At 35.0% G+C, this 24,070-nt stretch overlaps 1 protein-coding gene across 3 annotated transcripts in view; it reads right to left on the reverse strand.

Annotated features, from left to right (window-relative positions):
- The window catches only part of LOC145694654 (tachykinin-like peptides receptor 99D), a 1,420,129-nt gene that overhangs the window by 1,302,141 nt on the left and 93,918 nt on the right, over positions 1–24,070 (reverse strand). For all 3 annotated transcript variants that reach the window (XM_081771116.1, XM_081771097.1, XM_081771126.1), the window contains exon 2: positions 3,275–3,324. The gene's annotated coding sequence lies outside the window, so the exon portion shown is untranslated. The remainder of the gene's footprint in view (positions 1–3,274; positions 3,325–24,070) is intronic.

Genomic DNA, 24,070 nt, shown 5'->3' on the forward strand with positions numbered 1-24,070 from the left:
AACACCCTGTGTCACTGACATTATAGATAATTGAGTGTGTAATGTTTTTGCTTATTACATACTGCATTCAAGAGAAAAGAAAACACTGATAATACATGAATTAGAAACTCCAACCGGAAATATGCTCAAATGTTGCAAACGAAACGAGATATTGAAAAAATAATCGAAATAGTCTCCCCTTTATGGTACCTCTTCCCGATTTTTATCAAGACTTGCTTCACTTGTGTCTGTAAAGGGACATGTACAGATATTGTGAGGAATGACAGGGAGATTCATGCTCATGTGTGAATAACGCGCTGTGTAGAAAGCGCAGGTTCAAATAGTTGGTAATGAATTTCCATTATTTGATTCAGTCCATGAACACCTAGCGATTACAAATATTAAAAAAATCGCCTATAAACACCTCTCTAAATTTCGAGATTCATTTACAAATGTTAAAGATTCCGATGGTTATATGATTAACTCTTCTATAAAATGAATCTAACTGAATTGTATGAAAATTATTTTTCCCACCTTGATATTAAATATAATTTAAAAAGTAGGGTTCATTGTTTTTGTACAGACAAAATATAAGAAAAACGAAATTAGATATTATTATTACTGGAAAATAAATACAATGCACAACTTGTTATTATATTGATTAATTATATGTTTTGCCAGAATACCTTTCATTCTTTCTTTGTTTTCATTTTATACGGTTTTATCACGAATGCAAAATTGTTACTTCAGGAAATTAATTGAAACAATACGAATTGTACATATTTAATTTGCATAGTATGTGCATTTCCGACATCTACACTGATTATTTCATTAAAATAATTCGATCACAGGAAAAGAGGAAAAAAACGTTAGTTCACAAACACATTCAAAATCAAATATACAAGCGAAACGTTAGTATATTGTAAATTCAACATTTATCTACATATCATCTCCTTAGGTAAATAACATTAATAAAATAGCGTTTTGACTTAGCTTTGTGTCTTGCTGCCGTGTCCTGTAGACAAAGAGACGATGATAATCGAATAATGGCAATAAAATTAATAGTGAAAGATAATCTGGATTACATATTCGCTACATTAGTTTGAATTCGCGACATATTGGTCTATATGTCTTGTGATTGTCAGCTTAATGCATAAATCGTTCAACAAAGTCATTAATGCTATCCATTGGAATGTGAAAAGTATTTATATTCTCTTTCCTAAAATATACAGTATATTTCTAGAAAGACTGAAATGAAATATGTCCTACAGTTATTCCTTCCAAGCTAAAGAATAAAGACGATAATTCTGAGTGAGTGATTATAGAAATAAACAGTGCAATAAGAATTTTGGGAAAAATATGACATTCCCGAGATAACTCAGGTCAAAAATTATTTTTGATGAGAATGTGTTGTATTGACAATCTAAAATGGCTGGAGATTGAACCAGACAATCATTCATATTAAAGGTAAACATATCGGCCTGCACTTTATCATACCAAATCCTTTCAATTTCATTCAATATATCTTAGAACTAGCTATCATTGGAAAATTGGGATAAACATAGCTAAACTAAGTGCCTGAAAATCCCCACTATTTCTACTAAACCAACTTTTTTGAAACATACGTTGTATACTGATTTCTTGAGGCTGTTTCACAGGTGTTTTTCCGTTTTAGGTGAAACATGCCGCTCACATGTGGAACCGAGTCAAAATACAGAATAGTATGAAATGTGATACACTTGCAAAGATAGTGTAGGGCGAAATTCATGTAACGCTAATCACCAAAATAACTAAAGATCATCATCAAAAGTTATTAATAAGAACAATGTTGCCACTGCAAAGGGGTAAGCAAAACAGTCAGTTTCGAGAATTAAGGAAAATACTACCCTCGTTAAGAAGTATACAAAGATTTCTTCAAGAATCTCGCAAAACTGGCCTTACACCTTATAGGATGGAAACCACTCAGGACAAAGATCTATATTTTAGCCTACAAATATTATATTATGTCTATTTGACTGTAACAGGGGAAAATGTTTTAATGATCTTTTTTGTATTGTTGATGATTACCCGGCAACATTTTATTTTGCACCCGTACGTCTTTGTAAGCTGCAAGAACGTCCAAAGATAAGACAGTATTGCGATATCACATCATCCTTTATTCTTAATTCTCTGTTGTAATAAGCTACTTATTCTTCATCAGTTTGCGACACATTAAACATGAAATATTTCATATTATACTTCTATTCATTTATTGAATTTTATCAATTGATTATTTAAAGTTTTCGTTTGAAATTTTGAAGTTTAAATCATGTATGTGACAAGATACTTAATCCGTATTTTAAAAGATAGAAAAAAGAAATACAAAACCTCCTTGATTTTCTATTGCAATTTAGCAAGCGAAATAACTTTATGAGTTTTGTAATTTGCGACAATAAGCAAGACATCCTGCAAAATAGAAGAAATTACCTTTGAAAAGGAGGAATATGTGATTTTACATTGAATATTTAACTTTGGTGCAAATATAATTTTTGCGGTCCAAAAAATAAGGAGAATTCCAAATTGTAGAGATAACCGTAACTTTATAGGACATTATAAATGTAATTTGTGTCAAGAGAGATAATTATGCAAACCATGCAGCTTTAAGTAATTTCAGGTTGAAAGATTCTCTCTCTTTCTCTCTCTCTCTCTTTCTCTCTCTCTCTCTCTTTCTCTTTGTTTCATATTCTTCTGCCACCAGAACTAACAAAATTATAAACTGTAACACGTAATAAATCATCAAACCAGTCTTTTCCAAATTTCATGTACCTTTCCTAATCAATGAATTCGCAATCTTCAGGTAATTTCCAGTATAAAATAAATCTATATCTTTAAAGAATTAAAATACAAGACAAAATATGCTTCGGATATATTTTAAATATACATAATATATATGCGTATTTATATTTCACATTCTGTTCCATCATTCATATGAGATAGACCTAGAATGTCACTTGTTATTTTATCAATATGGTGTCCGTGTAGTGAAGGGGATACGTTCTACATAATCGGTACTGCTGACGTTGCTAATAATTAAAATGAAGAAAAAATAATAATCACATTTTGTAATTAAAATAAAAATAATGAAAACATAGGAAGTAAACATTACTACGAACATATTTAAGACAAATCTATTAGAAGGAAAACGAGAAAATATATATGTAAGGAAGTATAAATAATATAACATCCCAATACAGTAAGTTTAACAATAATAATTAACTAATCTGCGAAAAAGATATAAACTTGTAGGTTTACTTACCTGCGATAAGACATCATTAACTTCATCCAGAACGAAAACATCCAGGAACTCTGAAAAAAAAAAGAAAATAAATATTATTTCGAAAACAAACATCAAAATGTATAATATCAACTAAAATATTTATATGCACATATATATCTATGTATAAAATCATTCTATCTTCTTTTGGGGCTAACATTTCCCAAAAAGTGCACTATAAATTAATTACGATACGTACACTCATGTCCAAAATGATTGTCGCATATCTATAACTGTCTTCTTCTAAGAATATAATTTGATAATGATTTTGCAAGGTATTTTTAATACTGTTACTATGTGTATAATCGGGAAATGTATATTTGTGGTAAATTTCGTAGGAAAAGAATTATAAATACGAAAATTACAATTAGTAAAGTAAAGTGTTTCTAAATGAACAAGAAAGTTTTATTTTCTTTTTATTGTTCTTATTTACTGCTCTTTTGACATGAAATTTACCACATACATCTCTTTGCAAATTATACACGTACACTGAGAAAAATCCATTATCCGGACAGCGGTATATTGTACAAATACAAGGATTCGTTATGTTTACTAAGGAAATCTGTACGGAGCGTACTTTATCCATATACTACATAGGTACTGCCTTTTACCCGCTTAGATATTACATCATGTCTCTGCAGGATGTCTGATATCTAACAATCTTCTGTATTTTACATACGTATACGTATGTTAAATACTTCAGCTATACGTTATATACGTCCATCTGTGTGTAAGATCCAGACCGCCTATAGACACTCTTTCTTTCGCCATGGCTGACGTCATTGAACTACCGTCTTTTGCTTGCGAAACGAGGTTGTTTACAAACGGAACAGAAGAGAAGAAGGAAACCTGGGAAGCCTGGGTAAGTACAATAGTTAACTATTACTTTAGTTAAATATTCCCATTAATTATATATTCTTTTAGTGTAACTTGCTTTAATATAGTACTAAGTAAGTAATGTAGTTTATGACTACAATTCTTACTATTGTAACTCGTAAATGATTGAGGAGAATGGAATGGGTGAATCTGAATTTTGAAAAAACTTTGAATATTAATGTTTTGAAACATATTATGTTTCAAGGTAGCAAAATGAATGTTATGTGTTTATTCATTCCATTTTATATGTGACGATTTATTACTTGGTGCAGATTTACTACAGGACTGCTTAACATAATTGCTAATAAACCGTTTTCAGCGCGGAAATTTCCTTGTGTAGTGAAGATTTAGGATTTAGATTTCTGGGCTTTCGGCATCAATGGCCTTGTTACCCCATATGAGGGATGACTTTCCTCGGCGAGTACACTATCCGGGGAAAGGAAGGGAAGAAAGGATTGGGGAAGGAAGAAAACGGCCTGGGACCTATATGTTAGGTACCACTCCGGCATTTGCCTGCTGTGAATGAGGAAAACCCAAGGAAACCTCATTCAGGATGGCTGGACTTAAAATCTTTTGATACTTTTTCGACCGAGTTCTCCCCCGGGATCGAACCCGGAACCGTTCGCACCGAAGGCGAGAGCGCTAGCGACTACCCTACGCGGGGCCACTTGTGTAGTCTAGAAAACTCATTTTTACTAGGATATTTGCAAATTTTTTTTTTTTTTTTTTTTTTTTTTTTTTTTGCTTTTAGTTTAACGCCCCATGATTGTACATCAATGTAAGAGAGAAGGTGACAATGAGATACATGATAATGGTGGAATCAAGAAAATGTAAGGAAACTGGAAAGTCTTAAGAATAACCACACCTACAGTGTTCACCAAAAGGCTATTTGTCGGGAGCAGGAATCGAACCAGGGACCTAACGCGTCAGAGGTAAGCGCTCTACTACAAAGCTTTCTTTTGTTTAAAGAACTTGTTTACATTGAAATATATATATTTTACGAAGATACTAACATATTTTACAGCCTCACTGAAATTAAAAAAAAAAAGTAGTCAGGGAGAGTTTACTTGTCAGATTTTTATTTTTTAATTTAATTTATTTTTATTTTTATTTATTTTTGCTTTGTTATGTTCCCTAGTTAATTAATGTTTGGGTTACTGAAAATTAAAACCTTTTTAGTATTATTGTTATGTCATCACTTTGGAACCAAAAAAGTTAGATTTTTTTTCTTGTGTTTTCATATAGGAAGTTGGTAAGTTTGTGCCTTAGCATTGGTTTGGTTTCTAGAACGTAATTGAAGGTCATGTTGAGTTGAGTCTTGGCGGGTTTAGAGTTCGTGAAGTGTCAGGCACTGCTTGTGCCCCTGTCTTCTGTCTGTGATGTTTCCTGGCTTTGGGCTGTGAGGTATTTATGTTGAGGAGTACCAACGCAGGCCGCGTGATATACAGGTAGCTTCAACAGCTACGAGTGCCAGATGTTCATCTTTCGTTACGGCGTGACTAATGCAGTATAGTACTAGGTTCAAATTCTATGGGTGGTAAAAATGGTCGTGGTGTGCTAAGAAATACAACGTAATTGTTATTAGTTTATTAGTGTTTCTTCATAGTATAGTTTCACTGTTTCTAGAAGGAATTAAGTATTAACGAAGTAATAAATAAGCAAAAGCACACTTTGATTGGCGTTAACTATTTCTCATACTCCATTGAGAATGTTTTGATCCTCAGTTGCGCAAACATCCAGTGTGCGTTTTTTTGTTTGCTTACACTGCCTTATAGATGAGCTCCCTCGTGGCTAAGTGGTTAGTGAACACGCCTTTGGCGTGGGACACCCGGGTTCGATTCCCGGCCGGGGGCCGCGGTGGCTCAGTGGTAGAAGGTTCACCTCTGGTGCTTGGGGTCCCGGGTTCGATCCCAGCCCCGCCAAGTGAACCTTGTGGTGGACAAACACCGTGTGCGTGGGTTTTCTCGGGGTTCTCCCGTTTCCTCCCACTTTCTTCATTCCACTATTTAATTCATTACTCATCACCGTCTCCATTAGCCTAACCATCATAACCGTAGGACATAAAACTCAAAGATTTCATTTCATTTTTTCGATTCCCGGCCGGAGCTTATGTGGTTCGGATTCCACGTTAATCTGTAGGTCCACGTCTCATACAGCCTTGCTGCTGAAAGGAACGTTAAAATCAAATCAGCACTGTTTTACAGATGCAATTGTTCGATTCCGAGTTCGAATGAAGCTTTTTACGGGCAGGGGGCGACTTTTATATATACAATCCAAGGATTTTAGTTATTAGTCAGTGATGCAATATATAGAGCTATATATATTACAAAATTGAAAGTGACTATGTTTGTGACTCTTAATCTCTTAAGAGCTGCGGTGGCTCAGTGGTAGAGCGTTCACCTCCGGTACTTGGGGTCCCGGGTTCGATCCCAGCCCCCGTCAAATGAACTTTGTGATGGACAAACACCTTGTGCGTGGGTTTCCTCGGGGTTCTCCCGTTTCCTTCCACTTTCTTCATTCCACCTTTCATTCATTGCTTATCATCAGCGTCTCCTTTAGCCTAACCGGCATAACTGTGGGACGTAAAACTCAAAGGTTTCATTTCATTTTTTCTTAATCTCTTTGGAATCTTGTACTTAGGTTCACAGCGGAAGCGACGAAATAACTCGACTCATCCATTGTAGCTCTCTTCGCAACCAGTTTCCAAAATGTTGGCAATAAGTTTGCGAAACGGGATATGACGACTCCAATTTTGGGTGAAAAGTCGCTATAAAAATAATAGAGAAATTCATTGTCTATAAGCATTGTTTTAAAGTTGTAGATGTAAACTAAACAATATGTTCTACTCACTGGCGCAAATCCGTGGGGGGGGGGGGGATGACGGATACATGTCCCCTCCAATCTTGGAACTGAGGGGGACTTCTCCCCAATAATCCGATTTGAAATGTGTTTTTTGGGAGAAATTTGATTATTTTTGTCCGATTGCTACAAAGGAACGTGAGATAAAATAGATGTCCCCCAGATAAGCCTCAAATCTGCAGCCTCCCAACGCTGAAAACAACTCTGATCCTCCACAACATTGTTTTTCAACTTCATAAGTATTTTGGACATCGTCAAAAAAAAAGTATGGTAACGGTCTTACCCCCCCCCCCCCTCCCAATGTTGAAGACAGATTTGCGCCGCTGGTTCTACTCACATCTTTGTAAATAGGGCGCAACCAATCCTTTAATTCAGGGATCATTTTTTTGTAAAAGAAAAAGTGCAGAATAATTAAAAGACCCCAAAGGACAAATATAACAAACATCTTCTTCGCCTTTATTCACGCAATCTATAGCTAATCTTGTTGCTATCGGTAATGATGTATTACGTGTGTTTCTCAACGGAAACTCTGCGAACTAAAGGACATCAAGTTTGTAGTTGTTCTTCGTTAGAGGGCAAGGGTAACATAACAATGCAGGATTGTGGGGCAGTGAGTATGCTGTATTTCCAAACTCTTCATCAGTTGCGCTGATTAAAACAAACAAACAGAAAAAAAGAACGTAAAAACTGTTTTGAACTAATAATGCTTCTCTACAGATGAACATTTTGTTTGGAGCAGAAAGTCGCTAAATGTGTAAGTAGGTATATCGTCATTTAAAAATCACCCAAAAAAGTCTCCAATCGGAAAAAAATATTTTTTGTCGCTATCGTAGGGCGACCATACGTCCCGTTTTGACCGGGACAGTCCCGTTTTAGTGGCGTGTCCCGGCCGTCCCGTCAGTAGATGGAAAAAGTAGTATTCGTCCCGTTCTATGTAAATGAAAGAAGTAAATAACAAACCCAGTATCTTTACTCCTTTTAAAAGTATTAATAATTAATAATAACAAAGAGGCAAAAATTGAACTGAAATTCCCTATATTAAACATACTCTATAGTTCGCAGTACTGCTCGAAAGGCAGCAGAGGTTTTAGCAGTTGGTTGTGTGTTGAACAAATTTCAACGTGTCTTTCCTTTTTCATAAGTACCCGTTCTGTAACAAAGAGAGAGAGGAGGAAATCTGATATCAAGGCACTGATAAGAACAAAGGTAGATCTAAAAGTCTAGGGTTGCAAGAACCTGTCCCGTTTTTAACTGAAAATTTTATGGTCAACCTACGCTATCGTTGAGGTCGAATTCCCCTTATTTAGCGACTTTACCCAAAATTGGCAACATTGACCCCCACCGAACAACCAGGGTTGAATTCAGGGGGTAGCCCGGGGGGAATCTCCCCCCCGAAGAAAATTCATTCCCCCCCGGAGAAACTCCCAAAATTTCAGTCACAAAATGTAGAAATTACTTCACCCAATTATTTGCTTTTCTGTCCGTGTACGTGCAGACGAAATCCGATCTCTCAATATACATATAAATGACGCAGACCCATTCTATATAAATGTTAACATGTAACATCTAAGATAGAATACCAAATAGTGAATAAAACTTGTATTTCTTAACGCTATGACTGAGTTTGGCAGAACATGAAATTGTTAACTGTTGAAGAAAGGTTTGTATTTTAGTAGGTACTATACTCTCGCCCTATATTATATATTAGTAGGTAGCACTAGCACAGGTTGAGATACGAAAGGAAAGATAGGGAAGATCTTTCGATCATTCCATATAATCTCTCATGTCAGCAGACTTCAGTTCTTGAAAATATACAGTTCCTACATTATTTGAAATAGGGCGCCTAAATCCCATTTCTCGCATCGGAAGTAACAGACGTAAATGTGTTTTACGATTGTTAAAGTAAACACATCTTTCTTTAATTAAAAATAATTCAGTTAAAGGGTGAGATTCAGTGGGCGTCATTTAGAGGGATCAGGGAGGAACAGTTATCCCTCCTTGATTAGAGACTTATATAGAATTTATCAATATGATAATAGTATATAAGTGAAAGATTGCTATTGAAGGTGGCCAAGATCCTGCTCAGTGCCGTTCCATGGGAGAGGGGCAAGCGGGGCGACGGCCCCGGGCGCCGAAGTAAGGGGTGAAAAATTCGGGAGGGAAAAAGAAAAAAGAAGGAAAGAAAAACAGAGGAATGAAATACATGTGGACATATATAAAATGAAAGGAAAAAAGTAATGAAAAGTGCTCAAAATCAAGGAAAAGCAGGGTTTACTTTTTAAAATTTTCCCACCTTTGGCGGCTGGTCTGTCGACCTCACTCATATATACGGGGATGCCGTCGTATACTCTCGCGCCAAGCGCTGATTTTCCACGACACGGCACTAATCCTACTGAAGATTTCGTCAACTAAACTATTGATGTATATGCAGTGAAGAAACCAAGGCTAATATGTTTGATTTAGAATCAGAAGTGTGAGAAAGAATGATAACTTTTTATTAAGATATTCCTAAGTATGTTTGTTTTAGGAGAAAAAATATTTCAGTTAATTTAAATCTTTTTAAAAATTTTTACATTAGTAACAAACAGTAATTACTGAATATAGGAAATAATAAAAATAGTTACTGTAAATAGCAGTTAAAGTTTAGTCTAAACTATTTTTGCCAGTCTTTATTTAATGTTTTAGATGAAATCAAACGATTGTTTTCTTAAAATTATAATCTCATTGAATATTTATCAGCAATTAGTCTCAATATTAGGTAAGATGTGTATGTGAATGGAATTGTTAAATATGCTGCTTTCTTGAAAAAAATACAGAAAAATAACCCTCCCCCGAGCAGTTGACATTCCCCCCCGGGTGTAAATGTCTGAATTCAACACTGCGAACAACACCCCGTTATCTTTAGCCTAGCCAGCATAATAGTGGGACGTAAAACTTAAAGATTTCATTTCGAACAACACTCCCAGAAACCTATTGTTATACCATTCCCAAAACACCCTTTTGTACAGTTCTCCCTATTCGAAAAAAAAAATTGTAAATAGCAGTGTTCATATATAAATATGGAACTCAATTTCCCTGAATTTTCCAGGTTTTCCAGGTATTAATTTTTCAATTTCCAGGTCTAGTGGAAGAAACTAATAGTACGAGAACACATAAATTTTAAGAATACTATATTTATATATTTGAGAATGGCCACCCTTCTCCCCAATGAACGATTGCAATTAAATATTGAGTCACAAGAAAATAAATAATTAAAATAAATAAAATTTAAGTTGAAAAATATGAAGTTGAGAAACCTACTAAGGGAATTATATAATACTTTTGTTCCATACTTGAATACATTCAAAATATACAAAAATATTGGCTTGGGGAAGAAAAAAGGGCCCGCGAGATTTTAACTGATTCTTATAGTACTCGACAACAGAAATAAATTACTGAAAGAATTTTCAAAATCGGCGCAGGTAAACATGCAGAAAATCGCATTTTCATGTACCGGTTCAAAATGGGGAAGAAAAGACGACCGCGAGATTTTAATTGATTCTTGTAGTACTCGTCGAGAGAAATCGATTAGTGAAGGAATTTTCAAAATCGGCGCAGGCAAACATAGAGAAAATCTCATTTTCATTTTCCGGTTCAAAGTGGGGAAGAAAAAAGGGCCGCAAGATTTTAACTGATTCTTGTAATACTCGACGAGAGAAATCGACTAGTGAAGGAATTGTCAAAATCGGCGCAGGCAAGCATGAAGAAAATGGCATTTTCATGTATCAGTTCAAAATGGGGAAGAAAAAAGGGCCCGCGAGATTTTAACTGTTTCTTGTAGTACTCGACGAGAGAAATCGATTAGTGAAGGAATTTTCAAAATCGGCGCAGGCAAACATGGAGAAAATGGCATTTTCATGTACCGGTTCAAAATGGGGAAGGAAAAAGGTTCCGCGAGTTTGAACCGCTACGATGTATGTTCACGAATGTCCCCGTCTTCTCAAATTTAGTTAATTACTGTGACACTGAAACATGTGACACAGAGTCACATTGTGGATGACTGCAATCGGCAACCACTGCACATATACTCCTCCCGCCCCACAGTTTGATTATTTCGATCCATTCCTCACGTGCTAACGGCATGGTTCAACATCTGCAAGAAAGAGGTAAATGTAACGTTCAATTGGCAATAGCTTTTCACCAAATTAAGCTGCATGAAATCTGATTGCATATTTGACATACTGAGAAAATTCTAGTCCGTGGCCATATGTATCACATATCCCATCAATTCATAAAAATTTTGAACACAAAATTACGGTCGTCCGTGTGACGTACTCCCAAAAGGCCTAATGTGTATCACCCACCTCACATTCAATGAAACCACATCCGTGTAGAATTTAGAAAGGAACTTCTTATGATGTATACAGGATGTCTCAAACGTTCCCTGACATAGGATAACTCTGTTATTATCAGAGTTACAACAAAATGTAAGAGGAAAAACATCTCGAAATATGACGTTTTCAATCTAAAGTGAACACTTTTTAAAAAAAATCGGACGAGATGTTTGTGCTGTATACTCTTTATGCACCCAATTTTAAATGAAAATGCAACGTTGTCATTTACCTGGACCCACAACATAAGTGAATGAAGTTACTGTTTGAAACGGGGGCTGGCCATCGACATGTTAGCGTAAAAGACAGTAACTTCACTCACTTACGTTGTGGGTCCAGGTAAATGGCAATGTTGCATTTTCATTTCACATTGGACGCATAGCGAGTGTACAGCGCAAACGGGTCATCCGATTTTAAAAATTCCTTCACTTTAGAATGAAAACATTATATTTGGAGACGCTTTCCAAAGTAGTATAATTTAGTTTGTTTAAATTTACAATTTAATACAAGTAGATTCGGGTTTATATGCGTAGGATTTTGTATGCATCTAACTAATGAATTCTTTATTTTCATGCTTAACTTAGTGACTTGGCTTTGGACTGCAACTGATTATTGTAACCCATTATTGCTTGAGAAGAAACAAGATATCCGAATCTTCATTTGGAGAAATCAAACGTCTATTGGAAAGCTGGGGATTACAATCATTAATTTCTACATTTCAAGGTGCGTAAATTATATATTCTGTGTTTGTTGTTAAATTACTATTACTATTATTGAGTTTAGAATCCATCAAGCACTTCATGATATTTTATGGGGATCAAGATGGGTGCCGGATAGATAAGTATTTGAGCGTCAGGCTCTTATTTCTTTTCAATTTAATATTTAATCAATGATTATTTTTCTCCCTCATTATTCCACCAAATCGTATTCCAAGATCATATATCCATTTTTGATCGATATATCCATATTTTTGATCTCTTTCATATTTCTATATTTTCGATTTTTGATATTGTTTATATTTCGATATTGCTGTATTTTTCGATATTTCGAACAAGTTTCGATAGTTTGTCAATATCGATTATCTATATCTAAATTCGGATATCCCAAAGCCCTATCGAACCCCCTCCGAAATGAAGTTTTTGGCTATGGACCTGATTAGGGATGCGCACGAGACAAGACGAGACAGAATTTTTGGTACGAAATTCGAGACGAGATAGAGCTCTTCCAATAGAAACGGATCCAGTTTTCGAGACGAGACATAACTTTCGCGGCACCTTTTCGAGAGGAGACAATCTCAAATCTTTTCTCTTGCGCATCCCTACACTTGATCATGAGGTATCAAAAAAAAAAAAAAAGTTAATGAGAAATACCGGTAACATGTAAATACAATATAGGTAGCTAAAACATTTTTGTTTTCATTCTTCAGTAATGCATTATTATTAATCTCAGGGGGGCGCGGTGGCTCAGTGGTAGAGTGTTAACCTCCGGTGTTTGGGGTCCCTGGTTCGATCCCAACTCGCGCCGTGTGGACTTTGTAGTGGACAAACACCGTGCTCGTGGGTTTTCTCGGGGTTCTCCCGTTTCCTCCCACTTTCTTCATTCCACCATTTCACTCATTTCTCATTATCTCCGTCTCCTGTAGCCTAACCGGCATAATCGTGGGACGTTAAACTTAAAGATTTCATTTTTTATTAATCTCTGTATTTTATAGTGTATTCTCAAGCTTAAGGTGATGTATAATTAAATTTTGAATTCAGTTAACTTATTTTGTTTCTCAGATTGTTTTTAAAATGTATGTACAAACGTTTATTTTCATTCTTGAGAGTTTAAAGTGACGTATAGTTATTAAACATAGTATTTAATATTGTACTCTTAACGTGGAAGTGATATACAGTTAACTTTTGAATTCAGTTAACATTTTTCTCTCTGAAATTGCTTTAAAAAGTATGTAAAAACGTTTTTATTTTATTTCTTGAGTGCTAAAAGTGATGCAAAGTTATTAAGCTTACTACTTTATATTGTATTCTTAACCCTAAACTGATACACAGTGCGTTTTTGAATAAATTATGTCAAGTTATTTGAGTGACGAACACTGGTAGAAAATCCTGACTACTACTGGAACATTTTGATTTTAAGGTGACGACTACTGGTGCAAGGATTTTAAAATATTGTTTTTCCTCCAACGGCTACTCCTTTTTTAATTCTAACTACATGGTCATTATAGGAAGGATCAGTGAGTCTTTCCAACTATGGTACAGCTCCGACAGATTCACGATGCTCAGAGAAGAGACAAAATAGTATGTTTTCAACCTTAAAGTGAGAACCACTGGCGTTTTTACCCTGCTATGCAAAAGTAAGTGAGTACTCCAATGGAGTTCCAATGCGGTACTTAATTTCTGCGTTTTAGATATATGGAAATACATGTCTCTAAAATGTAAAGAACTGATTTTTTTTTTTTTTTTTTTTTTTTACTGAAAACTGCAACTCGGTAAGCCTTATGGATACCGAGGTATGGGAAAATAAACTATAGGTATGTGGGGCTTGCATACTTGACGCTACAATTCGGAAATTGAATTAAAATATGACTAACGGCTATCAAGATGTTGTCAAATAAAGGGAGGACCAACACAGTTAAGGGGTTTTCGTGTTAGATGCTAAAATTTCCGAAATCGGTCATGGAAAGTTAATAAACACCAGTAGCAATTTCATCTTAAAGTAATTAGATATCTTCATGGGGTGTTAGAACATCATGGAGTCTACCAAAATTAAATTTTAAAAGCTTTTGAAAATATAATCTGACATTTGTAAACAGTATTTGAAATATGTATTTACCCAAAACTTCCAGCTAGTACATCTAACATCTGGAGAAACACTGTGAAATAAAAGCTTGAAATTTCGGAAACAATTATTGGTCGCAACAAAATTAAATAAGATGGTACTTCTATGGGTTAAATCAGTACCTCAGTACAATTTCGATCGAAAGATTAGTTCAGTCCTAGGTTTTCTTCAGGCAATTCCAAGGGTTCATCGAGCTGTGCAAAAGAATGAAAATTCGCTGTCAATATCTAAGATAGTAAATAAGATATAAGGAATTATATATTTTATGACGTGAAAATAGAGATCTTTATGGATTTGTACTTTTGGGTCTTTCCTATAAGAAAAAAATTCAGAAAACTACTGTATATACCTTAATAGACAATTCAGTGGGCGGGGACACAGTAGCTTAGTGGTAGGGTATTTAACTAATCTTTTTTTTTTTTTTTTGCAGAAACTATTGGAGTATTCACTTAACCCATAGAAATACGATCATACTTAACTCCCTATTTCATTTTAAAATTAAATAAAAGGAAATATTTCAGTGTAGCGACCCACGATTATGCATTTTAGTCTCAGGGAGATTATGATTAAAGCAAGTGAATGTTGTTGACAGAATTGATGGAATGCAAAGGTGGGAGGAGAGTACCCCGAGAAAACCCACGAATACGATGTCCACTACAAACTGACTTGGCCGTGGATCGAACCAAGAACCCAATACACCAGAGGTAAGCACTCTACCACTAAGCCACTGTGCCCCCGCCCATTTAATTGTCTATTAAGGTATATACGGTTGTTTTCTGAAATTTCTTCTTCTTACAGCAAATACTCAAAAGTACAAATCCATGTGGGTCTCTATTTTTACGACGTCATAAAATACATAATTCCTTATATCTCGCTTGCTATATTAGATATTGACAAAAAATGTTCACTTTATTTCAGAGCCCGATGAACGCTTGGAATTGTCCAAAGAAAATTTAGAGCTGAATTAATCTTTCGATCGAAATTGTACTGACGAGTCTGAGGTTCTCACTTAACCCATATAAGTACCATCTTATTTAACTTTTGTTAGGATCAATAATTGTTTTCTGAAATTTCAAGATCTAATACGCTTTTATTGTATGGTGTCTCTCTAGCTGCTAGATGTACTAGCTGGAACTTTTAGGTAAATACATATTTCTAATACTCTTTACAAATGTCAAAATATATTTTACAAAACTTTTAAAATTTAATCTTGGTAGACCCCATGATGTTCTTAAACTCCATGGAAATACCTAATTATTTTAAGATGAAATTGCTACTGATGCTTATTAACTTTACATGACCGGTTTCGGAAATTTTACCACCTAACACGAAAACCCCATAACTATATGGATCCTCCCTTTATTTGACAATATCTTGATAGTCATATTTTAATTAATTTTCTAAATTGTACTGTCTAATATGCAAGCTCCACGTACCTATGGTGTCGCTTTTTATTTCACCATATTTCGGTAACTGTTAGGCGTACCGACTTGCGGTTTCGGTAAACACACACCTCTAACGTTCTTTAAAACGTTATTAAGACATATTTTAGAATATTTAGAAATGAGAGTTCTGGGAATATCATGGTACCCGAAAACCCCCATCAGGGCGTGTGTGTAGTGTATTTAATTGAAACTACTTTTGAGGTTGTTGTAAGCCCTCGTAATTACGTTTCCGAAACTGCACCATCTAGTACGCAAACTCCACAGTTCTGTAGTGTCGCTCTTTATTTTCCCATATCTCGATATCCATAAGGCTTACCGAGTTGAGGTTTTCGGTAAACAGATGTCAGTTCCTTACATTTTAGAGACATATATTTTCATATATCTAAAAAATACAGACATTAGGTACCCCATGGTAGCCCGAACACCATTGAGGTACCCACTTACTTTTGAATGGTAATACATTTTGAGTTGTTGTTCAGCATCAATAAACACTTCATAGTTTTTCTACGTGCAACCCAAAAGTCCATACCTGACCGAACAGATTTTGTCCATTTAATCTCAAAAATGTTAAGATACTTTGTATTGTTAAGTACAACCAAATTAAGCACACTGAATATAACATTTTAAATATTTTCTGATTTTTGTTGCAGGTATTTCGTGCATCAAACCAGGATTCTGCTTGAAAGACAGTCAAAAGAAGCAGTGTAGGTTGTGGCTAAAAGTACGCCCTTTCTGAAGACAGACTCAGTTGTACTTACATTATTTTGTACGAATATATAACCCTAATAAAGATACTGTACTACAAATTATTTCTTTCTTCCATAAATTATAATAAAATATTATCTCTGTTTAAAGAAAATGATTGTTAATGTTAAGTCATTTTAATTCTTTTTCTCTGTAATAAGAACATTATCCCTAGCAATATTTTTTATCTTTGTGCTATTGCGATTGGATGAAGTAAAATTCTATACGAAGCACTATTATTTCAGACATGCATTAATAACTAATGTATTGTTCTGTATGTAAGACAATGTGTATACTGAACATTTCTAGCGAAGGTGTTGTTTTAATACAGAATCTATAACTCAGCTTTTCAGTAGTCAACTTTATTGGGAATCCGAAGAAAGAAGTTAAAAAAAAAAAATGTTGGACTTACCAGCGTGTGTGTGTTCGAATTCTGGACTAATCCAAATTATCCAGAGAAATCATTATATATTTCTTTGTTGCTATTTCAGATGTATCCTTTATCCAAGTCGTATGAAACGGAGACTTCATACATCGCTATACTTTGTATGAACTATGTTCCGTATTTACTTAATCACTTTGTAACTTTCTCTAGTGTTGACAAGGCCGCAGGTGTCAATCGAATAGTTTAGTGTTTCACTCATGTCACCTTGTGACTAAGGTACGTCCTGTCGGTATATATATGGTACTGGGTTCAATTAGCGATAAAATACATTTTTAGCGTTAAACAAATGCAAAAATCTATACGAAATGAGATACCGTGATCTCTGACTTACGGATAACACCAAGCAACTAATGGTACTGAGTGTGATTGAGTTTACTAATTACTATTTGGCCAAAATCAGTGTTCCTTTATCTATAGTTCTTTTCGTGCTTTGAATTGCAAAGTTTGAAATAACCGTTTTAAATTATTGTGTATATATATCTTCCGAGTAATTCTGAGAATCATTGCTCTTTCTTTAAGCAATGTATGAGACTGTTAAATTGCTCTTTCCTTAAAATGTTGCACTAAGAAGGATGCATCCAGGAAAGTCCAAATTTGCAGAATGTCTATAGCAGGGAAGAATAAATATGTTTAGTCGATGGCTGCACAACGCCTCCGCTGTCACCACGTTGTCACACAGCGAATACAGCGAACGTTTAAGAGTATTCTGCACTTACTATTAGGTATCGGCCTGGGAACTTTGGCGCATCTACCCAGTCTCCTTCTTGGTGTTTCATTTTTAATGGCGAGTACTGAGTAGGAATAATATTGTAAGCGAATGCGTTTCCGGCTGACACCACACTTTTAATTATTGCGACATTTAAAAAAAAAAAAAAAAAAACCTGTTAATTAAAATGTACAGAGAAGTTATTTCTGGAAAATTCTATTCAGGCCTCTTGTGGTAACAACTGCACTTTAGTAGAAGATACTATTAAGGAAAAGAATGAGGTAAAATAATCTTTATATCGTACAAGCAATGGATGATAACAGCTTAATAAATGATTGTACGTAAATCTTGTTTGAGTTTGAATATAGGATTGTATAAGGCTGTGCATTTTGCATTATTATTGAGGTGCTGCAACTAACTAACTGCAAACCATATGATAAATTCTTACAGTAATATATCACATATTGATTTACTCTGTATGGAAACGAAAATAGTTTAATATATGGTTAACCTCCTTTGTGCCAGGGGCGGATCCAGAGGGGGGCGATCGCCCCGATCGCCCCCCCCCCACAAGAGGAAACTTTCTTATTTTATATATAAATAAACCCATCCATAACAAGTTTGGAGCTCTTAAAAGTAGCAGTATTACCGCCGACCGCCCCCCCCCCAGAAGTCCGTCCTGGATCCGCCCCTGCTTTGTGCCCATAATTTTAAAATTAACGCTTGTGTCACTTTTCAACACTTGACTTTGCAGTAGCTTTCCAACGAATTAGCAGGAAGCCCAAACTTATAGGACACCCTGCAGGTAAATACATTTCTTTGGACAGTTTCACTGCTCCAAACTAAGATTTGAAAAGTGTAGTATTGTTAATTTTATTATTATTGGCACAAAGGAGATCAACCATATTTTAAGCTATTTTTGTTTTCATACAGAGTAAAACAATATTTGACAACATTACAGTAAGAATGTATCATGCACTTTGCAGTATGTTGCAGCACTTTAATAATGGTGCACTATACGTACACTCTAGATCCTGCATATGTCCGATTCATACATTACAAGAAGGCAATACGTATTCGATACAGGTAAAATCTGTATATTTCATATGGACAACCTATTAGCTATATACATCCAATCTATACATTACATATGGCCAACCTGTACGCGACATACGTATAATCTATATGCTGCATGCAGACAGTCTGTAAGCTACATATATGCACTCTGTATGGTGCATACGGATATTCTGTATGCTGTATCTGGACAAGCTGTGTGCGACATAAGGAAAATCTGTATAATACATACGTACAATACGTATACTGTATCTAGTCGTACGTATGGGGCACAAGTACAATATAGATGCTGTCTCGGGGTTGAACGCAAGAAACATACGTACAGAACGTATATTGCATACTTCTTGAAATCATGCTCCGTCCTGATAGTCAGTGTATGTCGTCATTATTAACCCACATGCTACATACGACCCTGACGTCACAAAGCTAGATATTACCTCCGTATATACTTGTTACTGCAGATAACGTCACACGAATGACGTCATTGCACTTGTGCAGACAGTACGTATAATACATACTTTTTCAGCTATACGTTTGCTGCAGGATGTTATATACGGTTGTACGTTAAGTCCAGAAACTACAGGAATTACGAATGTAACCTACGTTTTTAAGTATGCCACCTACATTTTTTTTTCTCAGTGTACTAACATTATAAGAAATACTGAGAGAATTCGTTATCAATTTATATTCCTAGAACAACATATTTATAGACATGCGACAATAATTTTGGACATAACTGTACTTAAGTTATTAACAAATGATCTTTGTTTCCTATTGTTTTATTCTTGTACGACGAGTATTAGGCCTATGTTATGTATGACTCGTTGTTGTTTGGATTTCACGACGAATCAGAATATAGAAATGTAAATGTTGATTGACTGAATTGATGAATTGTATAATACACTAGGTTCATTTGTAAATTCCGCAAAATTCATGTTTGTGAACCTTGTTCCGAAAACTTTATTGTTACTGTTCCTATTTCAACGATTTTGTTACGTACAGCATTAAATAATTCTGTATTTACTGGTTATTTTGGAATTGTAATATATTCGATGACGATCTTGTTTAGCATTATTTGCTAATATATACAGTTATATGTTTACTATGAAACTATATTACGTGAGTATTGCATCAAACTCCCCCTTCGCATCGCAATAATAAAATTGAAAGGCTGTTTTTCATTTTCACTGACTCGCATCATTAATGCGAACCTAAAATTTTCTCCATTTTTAGGAAAATGTGGGGCGCATCTACTGGGTCTCGAATGCTCAGTACTTCGTGGATGGAGATCAAATCCAAAAAAACTACATAGTATCTTAAAATATTAGCATAGTTGCGTGTTTTCCTGCTGAACTGATGCTTTATATCATGTGAGTTGTCTTGTTTGCAAGGAAGGCAGATCCCAAACAACGCATGAAGATAAGGTTGTATAGGACAACGTCTATGTATAGTATCGACATCTGATAGAATAGAATAACAGTAAGCTGTTCCCCTACGCAAAAATGAATGTTGAAGACCACCTGATGTATAAGATTTTGTGGGAGCAGCTATTTCTCACTACACTGCATAGCATTTGTTAATGCAGGATAACTTCGTACATGGCATCTACTTAATCGTTTCGGCCAATGCACGGTATATGTGTACCAAAACAATGATCAGCTTCCCTGCCTCGACATTTTTCTTTAAGAATGGGAAAAGTGATTATGTATCGGAGAAAATCATAAAACGCAAGCGAAATCAGGAAATAATCTCTAATGTGCTCAATAATATTTCATTTGATATGATAGTACGTTCAAATTGCTGTGTTTATTTAAAGATAATATCGTTACAACGAATTCGCTTATGTGCGAATTGAAACGTACATTCAACAAAAATTTAGAAAAAACAAGCCTGTAATTTCTTAGTTTCAATAAAATAGATTGATAAATTTAGTTCACAGATACTCTGCCCTCTGATAGTTCTGAGTCCATTTAACCCTTAGTATAATTTCTCAATATTCTTCTGTTATATTAAATCCAATATGGCACAATACTGTTGATTATTAATTTCTACAGGACGTAACTCTCTAAATTTAACCGACACATATTATCATTATCATAATTGTGTATGAAATGTGGGTAACGAAAAGAAATATAATCTGAAAATCTAGTGGTATTCTAAGCAGATTATATTAAGATTAGGTTCATTCTTAAAAGATTAGATAGTATGAGACAGATATAACAACATTGCTAGTAAGTTATGAACGATATTCATCATTATAAGTATTTTACCATTAACTGCTAATTACATTACTTACATTCAGAATTTTCAACATCTTACTTATATATAAAGAAACCTTCCATAATATGTCACTAATCACAATTTACAGGTGAAGCTACGTAGCACACATTGTTTCATAGAACTAAAAAAACGCAATGAATGAACTTTAGAGAAAATGATTAAGAATGTAACCAATCAATATACTAAAGAAGCATATATTAACAAAACACACACACATACATACAATATACAAGATAAATATTGGGTTAGGTACTCATTTTTTGTTCCTAGATACAGGTACAAGGTACTGACCAAAATTGTACCTAGGTACAGGTATTAGGTACTAGCTGGACAATGTTCGTAGGTACAGGTACAGCAGTGTTGGGTAAGTTAATTGTAAAAATGTAACGCGTTACAAGTTACTTTACTTTCTCTTAAAATGTAACGCGTTACTAACGCGTTACTTGCCCGAAAAGAGTCACTGTTATTTTACTTCGAAAGTAACGCGTTACAAACGCGTTACTTTTAGGTCCAAAGCTTTGAATATGTGAAAAAATCTTATTACTTCAATTTTCCGTACTACTATTACTACCGCTATTATTATTATTATTATTGCACGTTCTGAATCACTTTATGTATATGCAAGGACAAATTTTTACTTGACAGCTATATGAACGTTTTCATATAATGTAACATTGACTAAACTACCATACTGCGTTGGGCACGAGCGAGTTCGAATGGATTTTCTTTGAAACTCGATTCAATTAGAAACAGACATCTTTGAGCTCGAACCGAGAACTCAGCTCAAAAAAATTCCTCCAACTCGACTCGAATTCGGGTCGAGTTTCGAGTCAAGTCCAGCCAAATCCGGTGTGTAGTTTCGAGTACTCTCTTCAAGTATCTTACATAGACAATATAATTGAAGGGTCCAGGGGAATAATATGATAAGTCACATTTTGCAAATTTTACAGTACAACAAATTTAAAGTTTGAAGTTATATATTTTTCAAAATGTCATTACAATGCAATGCTTATTGTTGTTAACATTCATTTTAGTTATATCTTATTGTGATTGGATATTATAAAACATGAAAAACAATATAGTAGTAATACTTTTTTAACAATAAAAAAGTACTGTGTTTTGTTTATCGGACTTATCAGAGTTTTCCCCAAACAATCAGTACTGTCTTGATACTGATTATTATTTTATTCACGAGATTGCTGTAAGAAATATAATAAAAACACATCTTTGTAACACCTGTACACTTATGCAGTCTTTTCAATGATGGTTTCTTGATTTACTGTGCTTTTGGAAGGTTTGTGTAGTACTCCACTGCCTTTAAAGAGCAATAGTTTTTCAGTGACTGCAAATCTGCATATTTTTCTTGAGATATCTCCAGGAACGCGAAAAAATGATAGGCATAGATGATTTATGCTTTTAAAATTAGTTGAGGTAAAAACAAGATATGTTACAGACAGTATATAGAAGTAATGCTGCCAATCGGGTCGATTCTGACCCGAATCAGGTCAGCTCTTTTCAAGTCACTGGTTGGTCAGCTCGGGTAATGGATAGTCAGCTAGGGTCGTGTTACGGGTCAGTCGAGTCAGCTCGGATCGGGTCACGTGTCAGGTTGGTTCGAACATTTTTGTTTCGTGTAAGGTTCCGTCGGATTTTGGGTCAACTTGAACCGACCCAAAACAAAACTGTTTGACCTAACCTGACCCGAACTGACTCGACCGACCCGTAACACGACCCTAGCTAAATCTACTCATGACCCGAGCTGCCCCAACCAGTGGCCCGAAAATAGCTGGCCCGGCTCGAGTCGGAATCGACCCGATTGAGAGCACTGTTTATAAGCTAAGTTAAACATTTGTAGGCTAGTTTACGTTAGGGTAGGTTACGTTAGTTATTCTGTAACGGGTAATACGTTAAAACTTGCCATCATAGGCCGAGGATTACCAGTACTTTTCAAATGTTTCGTAAGATCATCAACTTTCCCGCGACCAATACCATGAGGTGAAGCGAATGCAACTTTACAAACAGTGACCTCCTCTGTCTATCCTTCTTGTACCACCCGCAGTCGGTATGAATATGATGCTTCACTCTCGTTTTTCCTAGGCCTACGTCTCTGCACAGGTATTATTACAATTAGGCCTAACAGGTATATGTTAATTTCATCATTTGACACCATTTCGTTCATTCGTCTAATGATTTCTTGTTTTCCTACATCATTAATCTTCTCAAAACGTCGTTTGCAGGTGTACTATGGGTCGGTCTCATGGCTCTGTCTTCTGAATTTTGCATTTCATTTCGAATTCTTCCATATGAAATTTTTTTGTTAGATGTTGAAGGTGGAGCAGATTCTTCTTCACTCAGGGAATCATCCATGCTTTGTTGATCATTACCATTGACCACAACTAAAGAAACCCATATTTTATTGTAAACGTTACGTTAACTAGAGCATGTTTCTGAACGGAGACTGTGAACAAGTAATTTCTTTAATGGCTGATATCAATGCTGCCAGTTGCACACCACAACAATAACCTGGACCTAACAGCGTTTTCCCCAGAAGGTCGTGGACTTAACATATTCTTCCCCAGGATGGGTTTTCTTTACTCGTAAATATTTTCGGACTTATCATAGTGTTCCCCTCGTCTTTAAATCAACAGAAACGTCCGTTTTCATAGAACAACTCTGTATCAAAAACAAAAAATATCGATTTTTGGACTTATCAGTTTCTTCCCCTGGACCCTTCAATTATTATCAATGATACTACTACTACTACAACTTTATTATTATTATTATTATTATTATTATTATTATTATTATTATTATTATTATTATTATTATTATTTAGAGATGCAAAAAAGCCGGCTTTTTTGAATCGATAGTTTTTTCACATAAAAAGCCGGCTTTTTTGGAAAAAAACCGAGAATTTTGGAAATTTTGGCTTTTTTCATTTTCATGATTTTTCTATCCAAATAGCTTTCTTATAGTATATTCTATAGTTAGATAAGATTTCCACGACCTGAATGCCATATTTAGCTCTGTAATTCACCATCAAGATGGATGGACCACATATTTTACGAATTAAAGCTAACATGAAGAATGTAGTATTTGAGGGCAATTTTACAGGTTATTTACTTTATTTTAACTTTTGAG

The sequence above is a fragment of the Thermobia domestica genome, chromosome 1, assembly GCF_964235325.1.
Source record: "Thermobia domestica chromosome 1, izTheDome1.hap1.1, whole genome shotgun sequence".
Classification (NCBI taxonomy): Eukaryota; Metazoa; Arthropoda; class Insecta; order Zygentoma; family Lepismatidae; genus Thermobia; species Thermobia domestica.